Source organism: Trachurus japonicus, chromosome 18 (genome assembly GCF_045865225.1).
Source record: "Trachurus japonicus isolate A0001 chromosome 18, Traja_1.0".
NCBI lineage: Eukaryota > Metazoa > Chordata > Actinopteri > Carangiformes > Carangidae > Trachurus > Trachurus japonicus.
This window is the reverse complement of record NC_140924.1, coordinates 27,547,899-27,570,909: the sequence shown is the minus strand read 5'-3', so window position 1 is coordinate 27,570,909 and position 23,011 is coordinate 27,547,899. Positions and strand designations below refer to the sequence as shown.

At 45.9% G+C, this 23,011-nt stretch overlaps 1 protein-coding gene across 2 annotated transcripts in view; it reads right to left on the bottom strand.

Moving 5' to 3' along the window:
* The window catches only part of kdm6ba (lysine (K)-specific demethylase 6B, a), a 92,229-nt gene that overhangs the window by 42,046 nt on the left and 27,172 nt on the right, over positions 1-23,011 (bottom strand). The window contains exon 4 of one of the 2 annotated variants that reach the window (XM_085759799.1): positions 13,415-13,481. The gene's annotated coding sequence lies outside the window, so the exon portion shown is untranslated. Of the gene's footprint in view, positions 1-4,675; positions 5,312-13,414; positions 13,482-23,011 lie in introns of those variants that run through there. The other variant, XM_085759801.1, reaches the window with a different exon arrangement.

The window sequence follows — 23,011 nt, the reverse complement described above, 5'->3', positions numbered from 1 at the left end:
TTGACCTTTGCCAAGCTGTGATAAAATCAGCCGTGCAGGACTCGTGCAGACAGACACACACACCTGTGTCAGTCGGTCAGTCGCAACCGCAAAGAGGCTAGTGTGTTGGCGTGTGTGGGTGGATGTGTGTTATGGATTTTGTCTTCACTCAGCCTGCCAATCCCCGGTCTGTCTGTCTGTCTGTCTGTCCCTAGCAGCGGGGACACAGCCGTCTCCTGACTGAGACAACTGGAAGCCATTACCTTAAATCAACAAACCCGGGCCCATCCCCTTCACACAAAGAAGTCATGTGCACACTCAGCTTACTACCTCTGTGGTGTGTGTGTGTGTGTGTGTGTGTGTGTGTGTGTGTGTGTGTGTGTGTGTGTGTGAGAGTGTATGGGAGCGTTCAAAATATCTCAGCGTGGCTATTTTTCTTCCACTCTCCCACACTGCTCTTCATCTCCGGCTCTCGCTCTTTTCTCTCTCTCTGCTGCGTCTCTGAGGCTGCAGCTCAGATCCAGACCAACCTGAATAAATAAGGAAGTCAGGCTGCAGCACGTGGACCTGACCCTGCAGCAGACCGCCGAGCCTGTCTCTGTCTTTCATCACGTCTCCATTGCTCTCTTTGTCTTAGTCTCGGCTAATCATATGCAGCTACTCTGAGTTTCTATGGTGGATATTAGCTCCAAGGCCAAAGCTAATCTGCCTGAGCCCTTTGACCCTGCATAATAGAATTAACCACCTAAGCCTTATCCCTCTGTGCCTTAACAAACGCTGCTCCTGAATATAAAACTAGTGCAGTCATAGATAAAGTATTAGACGAGACTAGCCACAGAACCACAGAGTAAAATGCAGCTACTGTATTTATGGATGTGTGTGTGTGTGTGTGTGTGTGTGTGTGTGTGTGTGTGTGTGTGTGTACACTGCCATTAGCAACGGTACCTAAAGGAATTGGCACCGTTTCTGGTAAATATGCTGTGAACAGCTGGCTGTTGTGCAAGGACAACACTGCTACAACTAGCACTAATGTATATGCACTATTCAATACACCACACTGCTCCATTCAAACGCTTTGGAGACAACACAAGGCCAGCTGGTACCACCTACTACTACACACATACACACACAGAGCTCCATTACACTTGTACCCTTGTGTCCAAACCAAATAAATCCTGAACATTGGTGTAATATTCCTTTAACACAAACCACCATCACTGTCCAACATAAACCCAGAATGCACTGCTCCAGGCCAATCGGCTGCATTCAGAAGTGTAGATGTGAAAGCTGTCATGGCTGAATGGACAGAGCCTTCGACCAACCAGAGGAACCAACACATCTAGTCACATCAACGTGTCTGACATGAGCCCAGATCCAGATCCAGATCCAGATCCAGATCCAGATCCAGATCCAGATCCAGATCCAGATCCAGATCCAGCTCCAGCTCCAGCTCCTCTTTCCACAGACACAACCCAGCCACGGCGCCAGCCAGCCAGCTCCCCCTCACCTCCACCCCTGAACCTCCTCTCTGTCTGCTCCTCTCCTCCTCCTCCCCCTTTTCCCTCTGTTTTAAAACACAAGGCAGCCCACCCCTCCCCCTCTCCTCCTCTCTCTCTCCCCCTGTCTCCCTTTTTCTTCTCCAGGCACCACACTCAATCACCCTCACCCTCCTCCTCCTCCTCCTCCTCCTCCTCCCGCTGCCCCTCCTCCCCCCTGCCATCTCAGCCTCCATTCCAATGAATGCACAATCTCCCCCCTTCAGCCGTGGGGGGACTGCCCTGGGGCTGAGGAGGGGTAAAGAGGACAGCAGCACACATGCACATACAAATTCAATCACAAAAACACACTCCCAGCCCCCCTCCTCTCTGTGTGCGTTTGTGTGCGTGTGCACATCTGCAGAGGAACACTGGAGCATGATGGGTGACAGACGGGGGTGGAAGGTTTGGGTGGCGTCCTAATGGCTCTCGGTGCAGAAAATGGCTTGTTGCTACACAGACAGCTCAGAATCAACTGTCATCACAGGACACATCCCCATATTTCATCTGCATCAGCAAAACACACACGTCCACTCACAGCTGGGCCGGCTGACCCCTCCCCCAACTAATGACTATGCAAAACTGCTGCCCACTGAGAAGAAAAAAACAAAAACAGCCAGAATGAAAAGTAATGGAATCTATCTCATCCTAGACGCTACTCTACTACATTACTTTGTGTCTTACTAAAAACACAACACTTTTCCATGTGACATTTTAAACTCTATTGTGTGTTGACTGGGAACCACACAATGTTTTACAGACTTAAAAGCAGTGATGCACAAAAGCTGAAAGGACCATCTGCATCAAAGACACTCACCTGAAGAACCCTACGCCTGGGAGAATAGATAAAAGAGCCTCATCAGGCATCTGTCTCCAGATGTTGTGTGTGATCGATTTTAAAATTTATGATGGTATATTTCTGAAGTTTGATGTGTGACGGTGTCTAATATGTAGAACAGACCAGGTGTTTGTCAAGATACAGAAACATAAACACACCATCAATTCAATACCACAATTGGTTCCTTTCTATAATCACAATACATCTTCTATTCTATTCAGTTGTGTTATGTTATGTTTATTTATTTGATATGGACATCACAAATACATTGAGACTGTTCCAGTGGACAGAACAGATGCTTTGCTTGGGTGTGTTTAGCACATGTGCTAATTTTCAACACCAGTCCAAGTTCTCTTGCATCAGTCATATACTATAATTTAACATTATTGATCCTTCCATATGATTTGTTCTTTTACTTCCAAACCATTTTACTGTACAATAAACTTGCTCCATTTGATCAAGCATAGCAGAACTGTATCCAAGAGTAATCCATGCCAGCATAATCTATTTTTCCATACGATAATGTAATATATAAAGTCATATCGTCTTCTCCTGTAATACAGCATCCTCTGTGTTCAGTATGGGAACCAGCAGCACAGTATAAACAGATTAGCACAGCATTAGTGCTGGCTGTGTCCTGTATACAGTGTTTCCTAATCGGGCAAGGCTATGTCAGATAGCGAGCCTGCAGCTATGATGTATTCCAGTCCGCAGCAGGCGACCCTGTCTGAACCCCGCCTGGCATACCACTATTGGATAATCACAGCTGGACAGGAAGTGGCGGAGGAATAAAAAAAGAAAGAAGGAGGGAAAGAAATGTCAGAGAGTAGAAGATGCTCTATTTCCGCTCGTAATAAACTAATGAAAAAGAAAGAAAGGAAGAAAAAACAGGAAGGGTGGGGGCGGCAACACTGATTTTGCCTTGTGTGGAAGAGTGTGTGCGCATGTGCGGGCCGGGCGCTCACGTGTGTGTGTGTGGAGGTGTACTGTAGGAATCGGTTTACAGTAGTACGCGTGAGATGGCTTTCTAGTGAGGCTTTATTCTAGGAATGTTTGCTCTGGTTTGAATGCGGGGGTGGGGGGGCACAAACTTAATTAGGACATGGACCGCGCGCACACACGCACGCACACACACGCACATTCTGACACCAATATTAGCTCCAGGCAGACGCCGGCACAAGTGTTGTGTTTCTCACACATTCGTTCGGGGAGGAGCATGTACACACACACACACACACACACACACACATCGCCGGCTCCTATTAGCTCTTTACATGTCAGTAAAACGCACACACATACACATACACACACATTTACAAAATGGGTGCTGACCGCAGACCAGACTACTGACAAGAACAAGCTGAAAGCCCCCAGACCACAACACAGTGAGTGGACGTGTGTGTGTTTATGTTGAACAGAAACAGCGAGAGGCTAATCGGAGCCGGCATCTGTGAGTGTGTGCGTGCGCGTGTGCGTCCAGAGGAGACAGGCATTCACCCAATAATGCTCAGGCAACAAAGTCACAAGACCGATGTTCAATACAGTCACCTGCCTACTTGATGATGGACAGATAAAGAGAGAGCAGAGAGAAGGGGAGAGGAGGAAAAAGAGGAAAGACAGAAACCTTTTGTGCAAACTGGCATATGAATCAGATGTGAAGGTGAGAGAAAAGAAAGGAGAGCAGAGGATGGAGGAGAGAAAAAGGAGAAGACAACAGCAGACAAAGACACGGAGAAGTAGGAATGAACTAGTTGTGTTGTGTGCCGGCGAGCCAGCTGGCTGTGGAGCCATCAGGGGCATTTAAATTGCCCTGCTCTAACACAAACCACAGCTGGGACCTTCACCACTCTGCTGCACAGCCTCGTCTCCGCTTCGCCAGTAAAACAACAATTAGTCTCATTTCTGAATATTTGCCTTCATGTGAAGCACTGGAATAAACAATATTATGACCTGTGATTGGAGCTTTCACTCACTTCACCCTCAGTTCACAATGGCAGGGAAGCTTTTTCCTAAAAGGAGGTCTGTAGTCCGCCGCTTGTCTATTTTCGGGGCATCCTTCACATGCAAAAGTTTAGGAAGCCCCGTGACATAAACACTCAAGGCTGTCCACAAAGACACACACACATACACACACAGCCCCAGCTGGAGCACACAAGCTCCCTTTGTGCTGCATTCCTCACGCCTTTTAGCCTTAGCTTCAGCCTTTAGCTTAGCTGCTCTCCATCTGCACACACTCACACACACGGCAACTTTCTCCTGCTTTTGTCTGCAGAGCGGTAGCGGTGAAACAGCTGAGAGGCTGTGGATAGGGAGCTGGTCTTACCGTGGCAGAGGGAGACCCGGGGCTCGGCTGAGGCTCGCTGGGGTAAAATCCTACAGGAGGGTTGTGGGTTAAAGCGTCAGCCAGCTCAGCAGATTCCCACTACCTTCCCTTTCCCTTCCTGCTGCCTTGCCTTTCCTGCCTGCGCTCCCAGCTTTGTGTGTGCCTTGTATTTTCCCTTTAAATTGCACAGGCTGCCTCCCCCCACCTCCTCGGCACACACGCGCACCGAGCCAACACACAAAACACACACTGCTCCTGAATATGACACTGTTGTCAAAAGCGTGCAGCGTTGTTGTTGTTGTTATTTATATGTTTTTTCCCCCCTTATACTATAGCCTGCAAGGGAATAAAGGGCAAAAACAGACCAAAATAGAAATCCTCTTTGTCTTTCTTCTTCTCTCCCTCTCTACAAAAAAATAAAAGTGACTCTGGTTTTAGATCCTCTTCTTCTCCTCTGTCTGCGTTTCTCTCCCTCACTCTCTATCTCTATTTTCTGTCTCGCTTTTTTCCCACTCAGTAGTCAAACAAAGAAAGGAAAGGAACAGAGCGAGCGCACACACGCGCACAAACACACACACACACACAGACATACACAACACACATTTGCTCGCTGCTTTCTCTCTCTCTCTCTTTCTCACATACACATGCACAGGCTCTGAGCCCAACCCCCCAGCCTGCCTCCCTCTGATTTTTTTTTTCACTCCCTGCCTTTCTCTAAACAGCACCTCCCCCCTTTCCACCCCCCATCCCTCCCTCAGCCTGATCTGGCCTCGTTCTCATTCGTCTACCACCCCTCCCTCTCTCCTCCCTCCCTCCCTCCCTCCCTCTCTCCATCCTTCCCCTCCCTCCCTCTGTGTGTCAAACAGATGGGATTGGAGAGCAGAAGGAGCCTCTGTGTTCGCTCTCTACCTCGATATCTCTTCTTCATTAATGTGATGTAAGGCTGAGGGAGACGTGCTTTGACCTACAGTGCACACACTGATGATGCCAAAAAGAAAAGAAAAAAAAACAACAAATCGATACAGATGCAGATAAACCTTCGATCGGGTTCTAAAACTCTGCAGAGTGTTGTTGCTGCACAGATGTGGATTTATGACGTTAACATCATTGCACCAACAGATGTGTGAAGCTGGTGATACGGCTTTAGCATAAAAACCAGCTAACATGTGGCTCCATGAGAACAATGGCATCTGCACTCTAAACCTGCAGCAACATGACCACTGGAAGACTCAGCAACTCTGCTCCTGTGTTTCCTGACAGCTGACAGCATGCCTTCAGTGTTTTGCTTGCGTTTACTACATCTAATTTCTGTTGCTAATTAAATCAATTAGATTAGATGATGCTTTACTACGTTTCCTCTCTGTAAACTCAGCTCTACGTGCGTCTTGGTGTCATTGGTGTTGAGCCTTCAAGGATCGTTGAAGAAACCTGAGAAACCTGAGCAGTCTGATGATCAGATTAAAACCAGGTCAATGGTTCAGTCAGGTTGTCACTTCATTTGGAGCTAGAACCAAAGGTGTGTCCCTCCAAACCACACCTGGTAGCACAAGGCTGAACCAGGAAGTCAGCCTGTAATAGATGTTGACAACGGTCAGTTTGGGTAATCATGTCATCAGTTAACTACTGTTTCCCTGCCAAAACAAACAGAGGGTTGGCTGCGCTGGGTTTTGTTAAAACCTGGCTGATTGGCTGATACCTCTTCTCTTGATAAGACTGATTATGACCAAAACTACAAACATTAGATCTAAATCATAAAAGACACTGAAATGTCTCCTCAGAGGATGAATGTTGTTCCCTTTGCACTATGGTAGTATAGATTTCTTTCCCTTCTTCCACTTTCACCAGTTGTTTTTTCTCATTCTTTTATTTCCTTGAGGAAATCAGTTAACATTAGTGGATGCCTCCAGATCAATATTACTTAGTGTGGGATTTAGGAAGCCAGGCAAATGAAAAAAACAACCAAAGCCATTAAAAATGACATTTAGAACGTCTAATGTAATGTTTCCAAACAATCATCTTTTGTTCAGATATATTTCAGCTCTGTGTTCTTCATTAAATGTGTCAGTACAAAGTGTACTGCATTTACAGTAGGCACAGTAACTCTGGCTTATACAGAGCTTACAGGCTGGGACAGTGGAACAAGTAGTGCCCACTTGGCATGTTACACACACATACAAAGAGACACACACACATGCACAGAGAGAGACACACACAGACACATACACGCACACAGCATACTTCATGTTTCCTTTTCTTCATTGGGAGATATTTCCTATAGCTCACGTTCAGACACATGCACTCTAACACCCACGCGCACACAAAGACAAACAGACACACACACACACACAGACACACAGCATGCCCTCTTGAGTGTCAGCCACGTGCAGGAAGATGGAATTCCAGAGGAGAGAGAAAGTACAGTCGGAAAGCCGGGAGAGATGGAGAGATGGAGAGAGGGAGAGAGAGAGGGCGGGTGAGGGGTGACGGTATGGAAACTACAGCATGGAGCCGCTGCACTCTCTGACCAGGGCATAGGCTGGAGGAAATATAAGCACTGTGACTGCACTCACTGACTCCTATAGACGGCCCCCCCCCCCCCCCTCGTCCTCCCTCCCTCTCTCTATAAAGACGCCAGGACACCAGGAGACACAGCTCCAGACTGCATGACCAGAACAGAGAGGTAACAGAGAACACAGACAGAAAGACTTGAGGCACAACTGAGGACTTTCCGTAGGATCAGCAGCTGAGTATGCACCAGTTGCTGGATGTCTCTGCCCTGTGAGAGAGGATGACTTCAGCTGCTGCTGCAGCGCTCCTACAGATGCGCAGTGCGTGGATACAGATGTTGCATTGGGCATGTGCGTTGATGCGAACGTGCGTAAATCAGAGCTGTTTGAAGTGAAAACCTTTCATCAGAGAACAGCTGCAATGGGAATGGATGATGCACTGTTACAGCTGATAACCACCTCTAATTAGTTTGATCTCAGTTGATGCACAATGTCCTTGAACTCTGTGTGTCTGAGTTGACATAACTGTGTGAAAAGGTCAATTGTTCAAACCTTGTAGAAGCAGTTGGTGTGTGACGCTGTTTTATCGTTTCCATCCACTCAGTGACAAAACATGTCCCCAGAATTCATTGCTTCTTTGTCTATTTTGTGTTGTTCTTACAGATCAATCAGCATATGCCTCCAAACCTACGCTGTTCTACAGTGACTATAATAAGCATAACCATAGTTTTTATTACAGATCCTTTGAGACATTTAACTGAGGTTTTTGGTTATAAGATGATAATCCCTCAATGACTGTGCCAGTGTGTTAAATTCCTGATTGGGGCGCATGAAACTAGAATAACCTTGAGAGCTCCAGCTGTTCCATGGCAGGAGAATGTTGTTTGGAAATGTTATATTTATGTATAAATTATGTATTTCATTTCTGCCAAGAGACATGTAAACATGACTCTGTACAGGGAATGCAAAGAAATGCTTTCTGGGCAGAGCCAGCGTGCACGCTACCTTTAAAATATGTTGTGCAGTTACTTCTGCAGCCTTGTGCATCGAGCACTGATTGATTACACAGGGAGGGAAATCCAATATCACTGAAGACAAACCAACAAGCAACTGAAATACTAAGGAGAAGGTTTGCCTTATTAAAACTTGAATTAATCGGCGTCATGAATGTGAGTAGCTAGACTTGACAGTGCAGAGGCAACACCAAAATGTGAGAAATCAGCAAACTACTGCAGAAACACCTCAGTCCTAACTTCATGCAGAAAAGGTCAGAGCCATGACTCAAACCAACAAAAATGTTTCCTCACTGAGCCACCACTGGGCAACAGATCTTCTTCTCCAGGTGAGGCTTGAACTCACAACCTAATGCTGCAGTTTAACAAGTACTCTGCACCAGTAGAGCATACTGTATACTGTACACCAGCCAATGGTTTTTGTTTTTCCATCCTTCATTTCTAGTCTACTGCCCGAGGCCCTCAGTGTACTGTAATTAAGCATTGCACAAGAACAAAATGAAACAACACACTCACAGGGCAGCTGAAATGTTCAGCATGTAAGATCACAAGATGGTTTCCTCCTGAGCTGAGCCTTTTGTTTCGCAAAGTTCAGTCAAACTTTGTCTCCAGATCTCACTGGGAATGTCTCCACCGTCACTTCCGACTGGTGATAATTGGCCGACGACAGCAGCTGTACTCTGTGTGAACCTGTTCGTCAGTGTATGTATGGAGCATGCCTTCACTCAAATATTAACCCTGAGGCAAAGGTTGTAAATTAGACTTTGACAATTTCTCTGGTTAAATGGGGCAAACAAAGTGAAGTAAAACAAGGTGAGTCGATGACAGAGAAAAAAGAGCGGAGGAAGAAACCACCCAGAGAGGGGGGAGGGGCAGAAGGAGAGAGGGCCAGTCAATATGGTGGCACATTACATAATTCTCTCACTGTATTGATTTATCGCCTTGCTGATTTGGCCCCTGGCCAGCGTGCAAAAGCATTTATAATATTTGAGTTGGAGCCCAGACAGAGAGAGCAAGGGAGAGAAAGAGAGATTTAGATGGTGTGGGCAGATAGATGCCACTGATAGAGAGGACAGTGAAAAAGAGAGAAAGAGAGGTAGAAACGCAGAGGGTGAGTGATAGCTGGGAATTTTGGGATGCAGCCAAAGTGACACAGATAAAGAGAGTGGAGAGAGAGAGAGAGGAAGCAGCGAGAGATAATGAAAAGAGACAGAAGGAAACAAAGCATTAAAGATAGCGTTTAATTGCGCAAGATGGAAATAAGCAACATTTGAGGGAGAGCAGACAAGTGTGAACGGGGCCGAGGTGGAGTGACAGATCCAGGGAAGGCGGCAGAAAAAGAAAGTGTGTCAGTGCACTGCAGGTTAGACTTGTTGCTGTAGTCGGCACTCTTACGTAAGAGCCAGCAGCACCGGGCGCACTGGATCTGCAGGACTGACTGGGTTTACAGCACACACACCGTGTCTTCAAACAGTCTACAGTAGGAACACAAAGTGCCTGTGGCCACATATGCTGGATATAAACTACTGTACAGCAGCTCTCACGGGGCGCCCTCACAAAACATCCACACTAGCTTGCTCAATCTGACTACGCTCACTCTCAAGTTTTGCTGGGCAGCTTGTGGGGGACACAGTAAGCTGATGTCATGAGTGTGGAGGGGTTGCAACGCAGAATGTGTCAAAGAAAGACTCAAAGTGTGCACGGTTATCACTCTTCTGACAGCAGGCTCTTCACCCTTCACCTTCAACCTTTCACCCTTGAGTGAGACTGTTCAGAGCAGCTATAAACATTTATGTCTTCAGACGTGTTGGGACAACATGTCACATGAACAGGGCTCTAGTGACGATGGGAAAACACAACTACTGTCGCTGTACAGAGTGCTACTTGTCACACGGTGCAGATGTCGACAGTTCCCTTTTAGCAGGTTGAACTAACACCTGCCTTTAAATCAGGATTTTCTGCTCATTGAGTTTTCTGATGTCAGAAACAAAACCATTCAAATCTACATCACCATCTAATTTGTGGGTCGGGCCGTATCAAAACACAGCAGGAGAGCACTGAGGTCTCAGTCAGCCAAGGGACCAGGCCAGATGTTGGAGGCTGAAAACTACAGAAGGAAAAAGATGAAGATGTTTGTGATAAGAATGTGTGGCTGAGTGTGGTTTTCCCATTACAGTGTGTTTGCTTCACTAATATTCCCTTCGTTATGACTCCCTCCATACAGGAGCATCAGGACCTCTCCTTTCTCCTTTCTCCTCATCCTCCATCCTTTCTTTCCCCTCCAGCTCTTCCTCCTCCTCTTGTTGTGACATCTCTCTTTCACTCCCTCTCTCTCCATCTTTGGATGAACTACAGACGGATGAGGGGAAGGAAGCGGAGATAAAGGCAGAAAACTAGATTAATGGGCTGAATGGAGCCCAGAGAGGGAGAGGAACAGTGAGAAGATGGAGGAAAGAAAAAAGTGGAGTGAGAGAGGGAGAGGGAGGCTGAGCTAGAACAGGCTTTCCTTGTGCTACCGTGAATAATTTACTTTATTCCTCTCTCTCTCTCCCTCTTTCTCCTTCTCTCTCTCTCTTAAAAGATATATTGGAGATATATTCAACTGGGGGGGGTTAGAGCTGATTAATTGCCAATTAATGTTTAACGAGGTACAGCTGTGTTCAATTAACACTGGTTTAGGCACTGTCTCTCCCGACACCCCTCCTCCCCTCCTCCCCTCCTCCCTCTTTCTCTCCCCCATTGAATATCTCTCCTTCCCTTCTGCTGTTGATTCCTCGCTGCAGCAAGTCTCACTCGAGGGAGCCATGGAGAGAGAGAGAGGCTGAGCCGGTGGAATGAAGCCGACTGGAGACGGCACTACTTGATCAATTGCTGCTCAATTAAAAAAGAAAAAAAAAAGCAGCTGACTTTTTTTGGTCAGTGATAGATTTGTCCAACACTGTGTGTGGATGCAAGCGTGTCAGAACAAGGCTGGAACATCTGGGCTGCCGTGGTGACCTCCTGATGTGTCGACTGGTTCTCAGAGGAGTCCCAGTGATGACAACACACTGTTCGTTAGTCTTGATGTCTTTTACTCCATAAAATGTCAAACTACTCCTTTAACTGTTGGAGTCTTTTTGGTATAAAGGCTCCAGTGTAATTATAGAAAAGGTAAGGGATGATGATGATGATGATGATGATGGTGATGATGATAGGATGGAAGAGATCAATAAAACCCAGTTCACAACAGTTGTTCAGTCTTTGTGGTATATGCAGTCTGACATTAAAGGGCTGTATTCATAACCTTCAAACTGACTCGTGGAAAATGCCATATTTACATTTCCCTTTTTTCCAATATTTTAAAAGTTTGCGTAAAATTCACTTGGCAGTCGGATGTAAGCAAATCAAGAGTGGAGGGTGGTCAGGCTGGAGAGAAAATCTCAGATCAAACTAAACTTGTTTGACTGGGAACAGAGTCCATGCTGGCAGAACATTTGACCACCATGACCGTCAGAAGGCTGACAATATATTGACCACACACACACGTGGCAGGTCTGTGTATGACGTCTAGCTACACTACATGAGAGAGAAGTACTTACTTTGACAAAAGAAGTCCCAACAGCAGAACAATAACTGATCGATAATCACTGATCCATTACTTATTTTTTCATTCTGATGGATCTGAAACTGTCATTTTTGCAATTGCTATTTACTGCTTCTGGGCTATTTGTAACACACACACCTGTATACAGTGCTCTGCTGGGCGACTTCCTGTCCTAGCTTGTAATATTTTCATCCAACACTCCATGTGATGCCGGTGCAATCTGTTCAGCGATCATGGTCGTCTGGTGTGATGCTGCCTGCAGTATGTCAAGGTGGTGAAGTTGTTAAATGTCAAACTGTTACATTTTCTGTGTCATTTGAAGTTGCCAACAACAGAAGAATCCCCAGAGTAGCTTTAAAAATGTAACAGCACGTGACACAGATTTCATCAGTTCCCAGTGCAGGCACAGTGTATGTTGTATGTTATGTGCGATGGATCCAGCCCTGGCTGCTGGTGAACTCATTGGCACAGAGACATTTGAATTCTCCACCATGCCTCCATTTGCCCAACTCCCTCTGCAAGCAAAGACCCACAGGGCTCCCAAGTTTGATGCCTTCTTTTTTCCCTGCCTCTCATCCTCCTTTTTCTTTATCCCGCCTTATCTCTTTCTTCCCTCCGTTCATCTGATTCATCATCTGCCTGGAGCCTCTCTCCCCTCCCTCCCTTCCTCCCTCCCTCCCTCCCTCCCCGTGTCTGTCTCTCTGTCCAGGAACATCACTGATCTCAATTCAGATTTGTTGCACTGCTGGTGGGTACGAGACTGCAGAACCTGTCTACCCTGACTAGTTCATGGCTGCAACACACAAATACACACATGCACATGCACACACACACAGACACAGTGCGACCATGTGATATGTAAATATGATAGTGGCAGAGAGAAAGGAGACACAGAGCAACAACGGATGCAAAGTATCACATCTGTCTGGTGGAGGGAGGGTGTGTGCGGTGGCGTGTGACTGCCTGTGTGTGTGTCTATACTGTACGTGTGTGTGTGTGTGCCCCTATTTTCTGTTGTTGCTCTCCAAACCTCCACCCATCTGTTCACAAAGGCGGGAGTGTGAGGAAGGGAGGAGAGATGGGAGCATGCAGAGCTGGCTATCACTCTTCGTACCTGCTCCTCCTCTTCCTCTTTATCTGCTGTCTTTCTTTGTCCTCTGCCTCCCTGCCCGTCTCCTTCTCTCTCCTCCTCTGCTTTCTAATCCTCCTCCTCCTCCTCCTCTCCCTCCTGCCTGTCTCTCCTCTCCACGTCTTTCATCTTCAGATTCAGGCGGAGTGGAGTTCAGCTTCCTCTAAAGACCCAGCAGGTGTGTGCTGTGTCTAATTGTATGTAAGTGTGCAAGTGTGTAAAATGTGCTTTAAAGTCCTGCGCATGAGAGATTTTCTTTCTACTAAGTCACAGTGTGTCTGTGTTTGTGTCCGCCGTATGTGTGTGTTAGCTCTGTGTGTTTGCGTGTGTGTGTTAGATATCTTGTTTCCTCAGGAGACACCAGGCCCATTTCCACTGTCTGCTGTAGCCAACCAACCCAGCAGTGCATCGATAATCTATTAGGGTAGAAATACACACACACACACACACAGACACACACGCACACACACACACACACACACACACAGATATGCTTGTTCTTCTTACCTGCCACTGCTGTGCACACTCAGGGTGTGTACTGACTGGAACTGGGTGGGCCAGATATCGCCTGTACCTGAAAAGCAAGCATAACACAGAAATAAGAAATGACACACATACATACAACATTCAGCTGCATTGCATTTCATTTCATTTCATTTCATTTCAGAGCCAAGGGCATGACTCTGCTGCTCTGAAAGCCTCCACTCTTGCAGTGTCAGGTTTTAGACCAGCCTTAAGAAGCTGGCTGTAGGGACTTGCTCCCAATCAGCCACAGGAGTGTCGGCGAGATTTGGCACCGATGTTGGAGGTGATAAGGCCTGGCTCGCAGCCGGTGTTCCTGTTCATCAAGGAGCTGGGTGGGATTGTGCAAGCCGGTCAAGTTTTCCGCTCCAAACTCATAAATATTTCTTTATGCGTGTCGCTTTGCAGATACGATTAGGAAAAAAAACCTGGCTCAGCCACAGGAAGGTCCACACGCTCCTGGCAGTGGAGGGTTCAGGTCACAACTCAGCTGTCTCACAAATATCTGAGACTCAAGTGCAACATTTCCTTGAAATCCTTTTTATGACACAAACATGGCTCAGGCATCATAACTTAAATTGCTCAGTCAAAGTCTGTGCTAATATACTGTGACTTGTGCTTTGATGCTTTTGTCCTTGTACTGATGAGTGAAGTAAGTCTGAAGTATAAAAAGTATAAAAAGTTCCATTAGTATTTTCCCTGGAAACACATATGGCTCATTTACAGAGTAAGCCACAGCCAGAATATTAATCAACGGCAAAGACAAGAAGACAATGTAGCAGAACATATGAAGAGACATTTTAAAAATACACAACATCTGATGTAATTCTCCCTGTAGATATGAAAACACACGCACGCACACACAGATAAAGTGAGCAGAACCCAATGTACTGACCAACCTCACAGAGTGATAGTGATTACAGCTGCAAGACAAGACGTGCACTCACTGTCATTATATCCTCAGACATGAACACACACACACACACACTTGGAGAAATATTGACAGACAGGCACAAATAACACACGGCCAGACAAAAATACACAAACAAGATACCCGCATGATGTAAGAACGCGCAATATCAGACATCACCATAATTAAAGCTAAAGCCTGTTTATCGACCACTTAAGTAGGACAGGAGGAGCTAAGCCTCAAACATGCAGCTTGTTTACAATAACACAGCTACACACAGATACTGTAACAGCGTTTAAACACCGTCCTGCTGCCAACCTATATTTATCCGAAGGGCCACCAGGGTCTTGTGCCATATTAAGAGGGTCAAATAAAGTCCAGGGGGATTGTGGGGATGTTGCAGTGCTAGGCTGATACAACAAACTAAAAGGCACTAATTATATACCAAGGGAAAAGAGTGATGAGTTTTATAATAATATCTTATGGCTTATCTTTAGTCTCGGTCTGATTTATCATGCAGCCAGCCCTATCTCATCTGTGTCTGTACAAAAATGATGGTACAACAGTGAGCTGATAATTTGATATCTGTTCACTTAGAATTGAAATGTTAGTATTTTCTGTGTATTGTGAGTTTCCCTCGTGCTTCACCGTCACTTTTCTCTTGCTCTCTCATCCACCGATCACCGACACTGCTCTGACTTTGAAGAATGAGAGGGTCCTGGAGGATGTCATACTTGAAGATAACGGGTGTTGCAATGCTCGCACTGTGCAAATAAATCATTAGTAACCTGTTGATATTAATGAGTGTGTGAGACCTGATAGTCTGGCAGAGCAGGTGTGGTGCTCAGTGAGTAGGGAAACACTGGAGAGGAAGGCCCACAGTGCAGCTCCGAGGCTCCAAATGCAAATGATTGATTCAGAAGTGACAGTGCTACTGACGCATCACTTCCAGTTCGGGAAGTGAGAGTAAAAAGCTTGAAAAAAAACTATTGTTGAGCCAGCAACCCCTGCTGGCACCAGGGTGCACTTGATTATCTGTGGCTCCTTCAATTTGTAACTGTTTTTAAAGAAGTGTTGAGAAAAACCCCTGAAATACTCCCAGATTTCCTTCGCTACTGGAGACAAGAGTACAGGCCACCACCAAGTATCTCTGGGCAACAAATGGATCGAAGGCAAGTGGACTTGTATTTGTCTAGGAAGAAGTTTGGCCTCTTATCCAAGGGGATTCATCAGTTCGCAACGCGTCAGTCTGACGAGTCCTCACTAGTCTGACCACCAAGTACTATAACACACACGCACACACACACACACACAAGTAACTGAATCCTATTAAGGCCGTTGTATTGTTTTGTCAATTTTTATTACCTTATTGAACTGAAATGAATCATTCTGTCACAAATTCAAACCTCCAAGCACAAAATCCGAGCAATCATTTCAGGTAAACCCTCAAATATTCCATCATCTGCCATTTTCCTCTTTGGATAATCCCTGGATTCCTGCCTTTTGGAATTCCTCCACAGATTATCCCTTCGTTTAAACCACTTCAGGGCCAAGGAGAGGGGAGGAGGGGAGGGAAGAGAACAAGGGAGGGGAGGGGGAGAGGAGAGAGGAGTCTTGTTTTAAGATGCTGGGAGTCTGTGAATCTTGCTGGGCTTGCAGTTCCCCTGCGGACATGTTTTGTGCACGTTGAGGAATGCATTGACTCCATCTCTCTGTTGAAACCTCCTCCTCCCATCCCCTGTCTCCTTCCTTTCCTTCTCCTGCCTACTTTCACCTTTTTGAGGGAACAGACATATGTAGGTAGACACGTCAGCCAGGCTAACTCACAGCAGCTCCCGTGATCTGCCTGACAACAGCCTGAGGGTGCACACATGGGCACACAAAACAGACGCACATGCACATAGTCACAACAGAGAAGGAGAGAGAAAAAAAAGAGACCAAAGAGGGGCCTCGGGATGGAGCCTTGAGGCACTCCAACCTGGTGCCGCCACCGCCGCCGCAGCAGCAGCAGCTTCCCTCCAGCTTGCTAGCCAGTAGAGCCAGCTGACCACTGTTTAGTTGCTGCTCCACTCTGGTTTGCTAACTGCCTTTGTAAGGAAGAAAACAATGAGTAGCCCCCCGCTCTCTAATTTACAGGGGAGTTGGCTCATTCCTCTCAGTGGAATGTACAGTGGGAGTAGCTTGCATTTCATGACTGGGTGGAGAGATTGGTGACATCGGAGGGGGGTGGGGGCTAGAGCGGGGCTGCGTTGAGGGAAGGGTGAGCGAGTTTAGAGCTATTTTTAGATGACATGTCATTTTGAACTCATGGTCTGTTCCCGTGTTGTGGTCAAGGATTGAGACGTGGACTTTAACCGTCTGATAAGGTTTATGCATGTCTATCACAATCTACCAATCAATCCTAAACTGTAGTCTGACCCGATGCATGCAAAGAAATCCACAATCAACAACATAGTACACAGCACATACAGTGAATCCACACTGCAGAGGGTGCAGCTGACACAAATCCCCAGTAAATAAAAAAAATCATGGAGGCTGCAGAGGCTTTCTGAAATGCACATAAAAGCATATGCAAACAGCCACACAATCACTCAGTCTCCAAACCTCCACCCACTCAATCCCACTGTCACCTTACTTAACCTACACTGCACAGCAATAGCTGCGGAAGACTGTGGGAGAAATACAAAATGGAGAGGAAGAAGAAAAGCAATTCAAGATCGGCTCGTCGCGGTGAGCCACCGCAACGCCTGATATGAAAGGGAATGAAAGAGAGTCAGAAGAAAGGGGGAAGATGGAGAACATATGGCGTGTGAAGACCTAGTTTCCTTCCCCTTCCCTCATCTTCTCTGTTTCCCCTCATCTCACACACCTGGGACCATTACTCCTGGTGGAATCAACACCCAACTAAAACTCTACCTACTTTAATTAGTTGCCTCTCTTTCTCTGCGCTCCCTCCTCCATCCATATGCTCCCTTCTCTCTGTCGCCTTTCTACTCTTTTTTCTCCAATCTGCTCCGTCTCTTTGTCCCATCATCACATCTTACTCACTTGAATTTCCTTTTTTATATTCTCTTATCTCCACACCTTTTCCTATTTAACTATTATTTCACAATTACTATTAGACAAAACATCCTCAGAGTGGTGTATAAAATATAAACATAGCTCTCACACACTACAGATGTGTTTGTCTGGGTGTGAGATGTGACTATTTCCTCATTTTGCTGTTTAACTAATCTGTGACAAATTGGTGGCAGAGACGGTATGATGCTGACAAACTGGAATCTGTGAGTATGTGCATACAACACAGAGCTTCACATGACAAACAACAGGTCAAACTACAACACATACTAGAAATACTTAGAATACCTAGAATACTGTGAACACAGGTCCATACAGGAGGTGAGGTATTAAAACTTAATGGAGTCTGTTCAATGCTATACACCATATAACTTAATATAAACTTGAAGCCATTTTAAAAACCTTTTTATTTCACATCAGAAATGATAAGTCATTCACAGAGCGTCTCAATTGGACAGGATGTGCATCTCTCTAATGTGTATATATAATCTTATTTGTGCTGTACCCTTTAGTCATAGCAATCAGTTCTAACTTGAGCTCTGCAGCATCGCTACAGAAACGCTACCAGGCCCCATGTACAGTAGTCAGACTGTTGGGGTGACTCAATCGTGACCTAGACACATAAAGTTGATCCAAACCTATGGAGAAAAGTGCATGGCTCAAAGTGGCTACTGAGTTGGCTTTGATGTGTGCAACCTGACCTCAAAAGGGACACGTCATTATATGAGCAGTGTGTCTGAGAGGGACACAGACAGGGCATGAAAGAATTTATTGCTTACTTAAATCACTGTGACCTTAAACCTGTAAGCCCACATCAAAGTTGTCTGCATGCTATGTACTACATGTAGTAACTCTCTCATTAAATGAGCAAACAGAAACGTACCTTTATGAATACCACGTGTAAGTTCCCCAAAGAAAAATGATGTGCTAAAGAAAATGCACACAAATTCAGGAAGAATTATAACACTTGTTATAACCGTTAAGAACAATTTTAAGGCGCCTTGGGAGGAGAGAAAAGACAAAAACCTGTGAATAAATGTCAGAACTGGGTGGAGAATAACAATAAAAAGCTAAATGTCCTGTCTAGGGACGAGAGTTGCCTACCACCTTGTGATTTATGATTCCTAATAAGGCCACAGCTCACTTGAGTTCATGACAGCCATTATTATGAGTTATAGTACTTTTAATGAGAGCCGTGGTGCTGTCCTTTCAGACTGGCTCAGGTCTGTAACAGTGAAATAATGCAGACAGAAATAGAGAGACACAAAGGCAAGAAAGCAAAACATGACCAGTCAATGGCCATCATACTGATGCCCTACACTGAAAAGCCTCTAAATGTTTCTGGCGAGGGCCACGAGTTTATTTGAAAAGGAGCAAGTGTGGATTAAATGGTGTAAAGTTCTACAAATTAGGACATGTTCTAAAAAAGAAACAAATCTAAAGTTAAATAAAGATCTCTTTGTTCGGGAAAAGTCCAGGGAAAGCTGCACCTAAATGTGCCTTTCAGTTGGTTTTGTCACTTAGTGCATCATGGTACGTCATGTGAGTGGATGAATATACAGTGGGTGATGTTCTGCGAATGAGGCTTTTTGTTGTTCTAATTAGAGCGTGGAATGCAATGAAATTCGGTGGGTGGAGACGACCAAATGACGCAAATGCTCTAAATCAGCCTGAGAAGGAAAATCCCACAACTGTGTTCAATATGCTGCAGCATGTGCTGCATGGTGGTTCAAACTCCTAAACTAGTGCTAGACTCGGACTGCTTCTGCCAGCGCACAGTCGTAAACATCTCCTCCCTTTGCCTGGTTGCTAGGAGACCTGCTTTGGGCACGTGCAGAGGCCTGACTATGTGACCTGACCTTTGACCTTGCAGAGCTCTAACCCTGATGACCTCAGCAGTGGTCCGGCACTTCATCTTCTGACCACTCCCACCTCACTGTGGTGTGTAGATGCTCACAGAGTGGGCGTGAGGGAAGATGTGTGTGTGCTTTGCATTAACTCTACGTGGCTTTTTGCTGAGCTGTTGAAGATGCTTTTCCACACAGAACCATACACATCAAGCTTTTAGGGGCGTTTAGGGGCTTTTAGGGGCCCGGGCCAAGATTTAGCTTTACAGTAGGGGCCCCGTCCATACCATTGGTCAGGTATCATCACCTGAAACTGGAAGTGTTTCAAGCACTTCATAGAGTTGGTCCTGCGTCTGGTTAAAGCTGTAGAGCAACTCTGTTTTCCAACATTTACTTCAATAAGATTCAGTGTCTTAGTGTTTTTGAAATTGGAGCACACACAACAAATAAAAAACACACTTGTGTTCTTTCTACAAAAGAAATCAAATGTTGCTCAGATCTTGTTCCAACACTGATTCAGAGGTTCCTATGAATGTGCTGCTCTGTCCAGTCCACCACAGCAGGCTCATGGGCTCTCAGTCTGGGGACAGTGCTGCTCCTCCATCATGTGAAGCTTCTTGTTCTAATATGTCTGAAGAACACTGCAGCTGAGTATTCACAATGATGAAAAAGTTTCTCTGCAGTGGGTGGAGCTGCACAGTGTTTAAGTCTGAAGTGAAATCTGCACCAGGAGCCATGGGTGCAATTTGCAAACACAGCTAAGTCGGCTATGAAACGCAAAACACGCCCCTCACATGGGTGCCTCTAGGAAAGGGAGGGGTTTGGGCAGTTGCCTAGTTTGCCCCACAAACACAGAGACACCCAGAGGTGCACATCAATGCAGAGGCACAGAAAAGACACAACTGTGGGTCAGAGTGTCACAGACAACCAACATTATTCCACTGTACAAATATAGCCCAGCACACACACATTAACACACAGAGAGAGAGAGAGAGAGCAGTGTGTATGTGCCTGTGGTGTCATTGTGTCTTGCTAGCAGCAGACAGGCTCACTGGAGGCGTCACGCCTTTATTTATTCATCAACCTTCTGGGAACTGGCAGTGAGAGACAAGGTCAATACATTATTGCACACACACATGCGCACAAACATACATGCATCCACACATTGCACCTATGGAACGACCACACAGCAGACAGCACACTATACTGGAAGGACTCCTCCAGAACTGGCGTCACAGTACACACACACACACACACACACACACACACACACACACACACACACACACACACACACACACACACACACACACACACACACACACACACACACACACACACACACCACACACACACACACACACACACACACACACACACACACACACACACACACACACACACACACACAAACTCTGTGTAGAGAGACTTGTTGGCTGACTGGACCAGGGTTTGGAGCCCAGAAAGCACACAGACCCTATTAAACGCTGCCGGATCTGCAACACACACCCTGTTAAATGTGCCAGATCAGCTGAGTCAGCACAGCAAGAGAGAAAAGACAGGAGGTTGAGACACAACCAGCGCTGTAACCAGGGGAGACAACACACACACACACACACACACACACACACACACACACACACACACACACGTAAAACTTTACTCATGTATAGTATGCTGTCTTATTGCATGCTCACAGAGCTGTGTGGACAATTAGAGAAACACACAGGAAACAAAGGAAACTTGTGAACACAAAGGAACAGTCAAACACACATGCACACACACACCAGTTGAAAATAAGCATGTGCATGTTATTTCGCATCTGGCTCCTCTTAGAGCAAGACACAAAAGAAATAGTGTGTGTGTGTGTGTGTGTGTGTGTGTGTGTGTGTGTGTGTGTGTGGGTGTGTGTGTGGGTCTGTCTGTCATTTGGTCATTGCTTTGATAGCTGGAGAATGAAGAGGAGGGTTCACCCATGTGTCCATACAAGAGAGGGATGGGGGAGAGAGAGAGAGAGAGGGAGGAAGAGAGAGAGAGGGAGAGGCCAGCCACTGTCAGATACTCAAACACAAACCACATGCAGCTGTTCAGCGTCTGCCTGAGAGGCACGTGACACACACACACACACACACACACACACACACACACACATAAACAGGCAAACAGACACCGTAGCAACAGAGACAAACATATACTTTTGTTATTCCGGCAGTGAACAAGTGTGTGAGACTTTTTTCACCACCACGTGCATCTAAGTGGAAATCCTCAGTTTGTGTGTGTGTGTGTGTGTGTGTGTGTGTGTGTGTGTGTGTGTGTGAGTGTGAGTGTGTTTGGCCCGTAGTGACTTGTGAGTCACCTAGTGGGTTGTGGGTCTGACTGTGGGTTAAAAATAGCCCTGTGTGTCAAACACGGTTCCAGAGTGATGATGAAACAACTGACTGTACCAGCTGTTCACTCACATTGTTCTGGACTCATGCAGCTCCATGAAGCCGTCGTTCTAACTCACTGCACAAACTCTGTTGCTCCGTCCGTGTCTGTGGTCAGTGTACGTGTGTGTTGGGGCGTCAGTCTGTCTAATCTTACTTGCCCCCGCTTTATCTGCTGGACACCCCTCTGCTAGTCTCACCAGATCACAGAGAGGGAGAGGGAGGAGGGGGGGTGATGGGAGAAGGAGGACACAGAGATGAAGGGAGGGTGGCTGACCTGAGCGTTTGATGTTAAAGTTTGGAGCCGACCTAGGAAAACTTCAAACACTGCATAGAATTAAAAAGATTACATTGCCTGTGCACGCACACACTTTTCTTCAGAAGTGTGTGTGCGCGCACACTCGCACAGCAAATCCACAACAAGACAGCATGCCCTTGAGACAACGACAGAAAACAAAGACAGAGAAAAAAGACAGAGAGACCTTTTTATCTGCCCTTTGGTCAATCTCTCCTTTGTCTGCAAAGCAACTTAAAAAACTGATCCTGAGTCAGTCTTAGCCTGCTTTGTAAAGAAGAAGTGACCTGAAGGAACAGAAAATGATCCTGTTAAAGTCTGTAACATCTGTGAGACAGAAAATGTCAGAATAATCTAATATAACACGCTGCATTAGCCTCAACAGAATGCAACTGAAGCCTCTAACACACACACACATAAAATGTAATTCATCTCAACTATAATGCAATTTTACAGAGGTACTGCATGAAGCTGTGGGTCTGTGTGTTAACGTGCTCAGTGCTGATTAGCAGGCAGATTGAGACAGAAACTGTATGGTTGGTTTTTAATGTGCTACTGTACTGTTTACACACCACCTCATCATTATTATCATTCATGCAATTATATGACAACCATAGGGCAGCAGTGAGATCCTGCAGCGACAGGTCAGGAGCCTCAGCCTCAAACATCAGGGAGAGGAAGGCTACTGGAACTCAGATAATAAGGTGGATGAGGTCCAACAGCTCAGGACCACGCTGGCCTCTCCTGTCAGGCTGCAGTGACAACAAGTTCATCAGAGCTGGACACTTGAAGACTGGAAAACAGAGCCTGATCTGATTGATCTCAATTTCTGCTGTGGAAGCAGATCCAGGTCAGAATTTGCCACAAACAACATGAATCCATGGACCAAACCTGCACCCATGTGTGGATTTGATCCACTCACTCAGTAAAGTTGCCATGTCAGCTAAACTGACTCTTCCTACAAATACATTTTCATCTGTTTTCACTTTAAATTTTAACTTGTTTCTACTCTCACTCATCAAAATA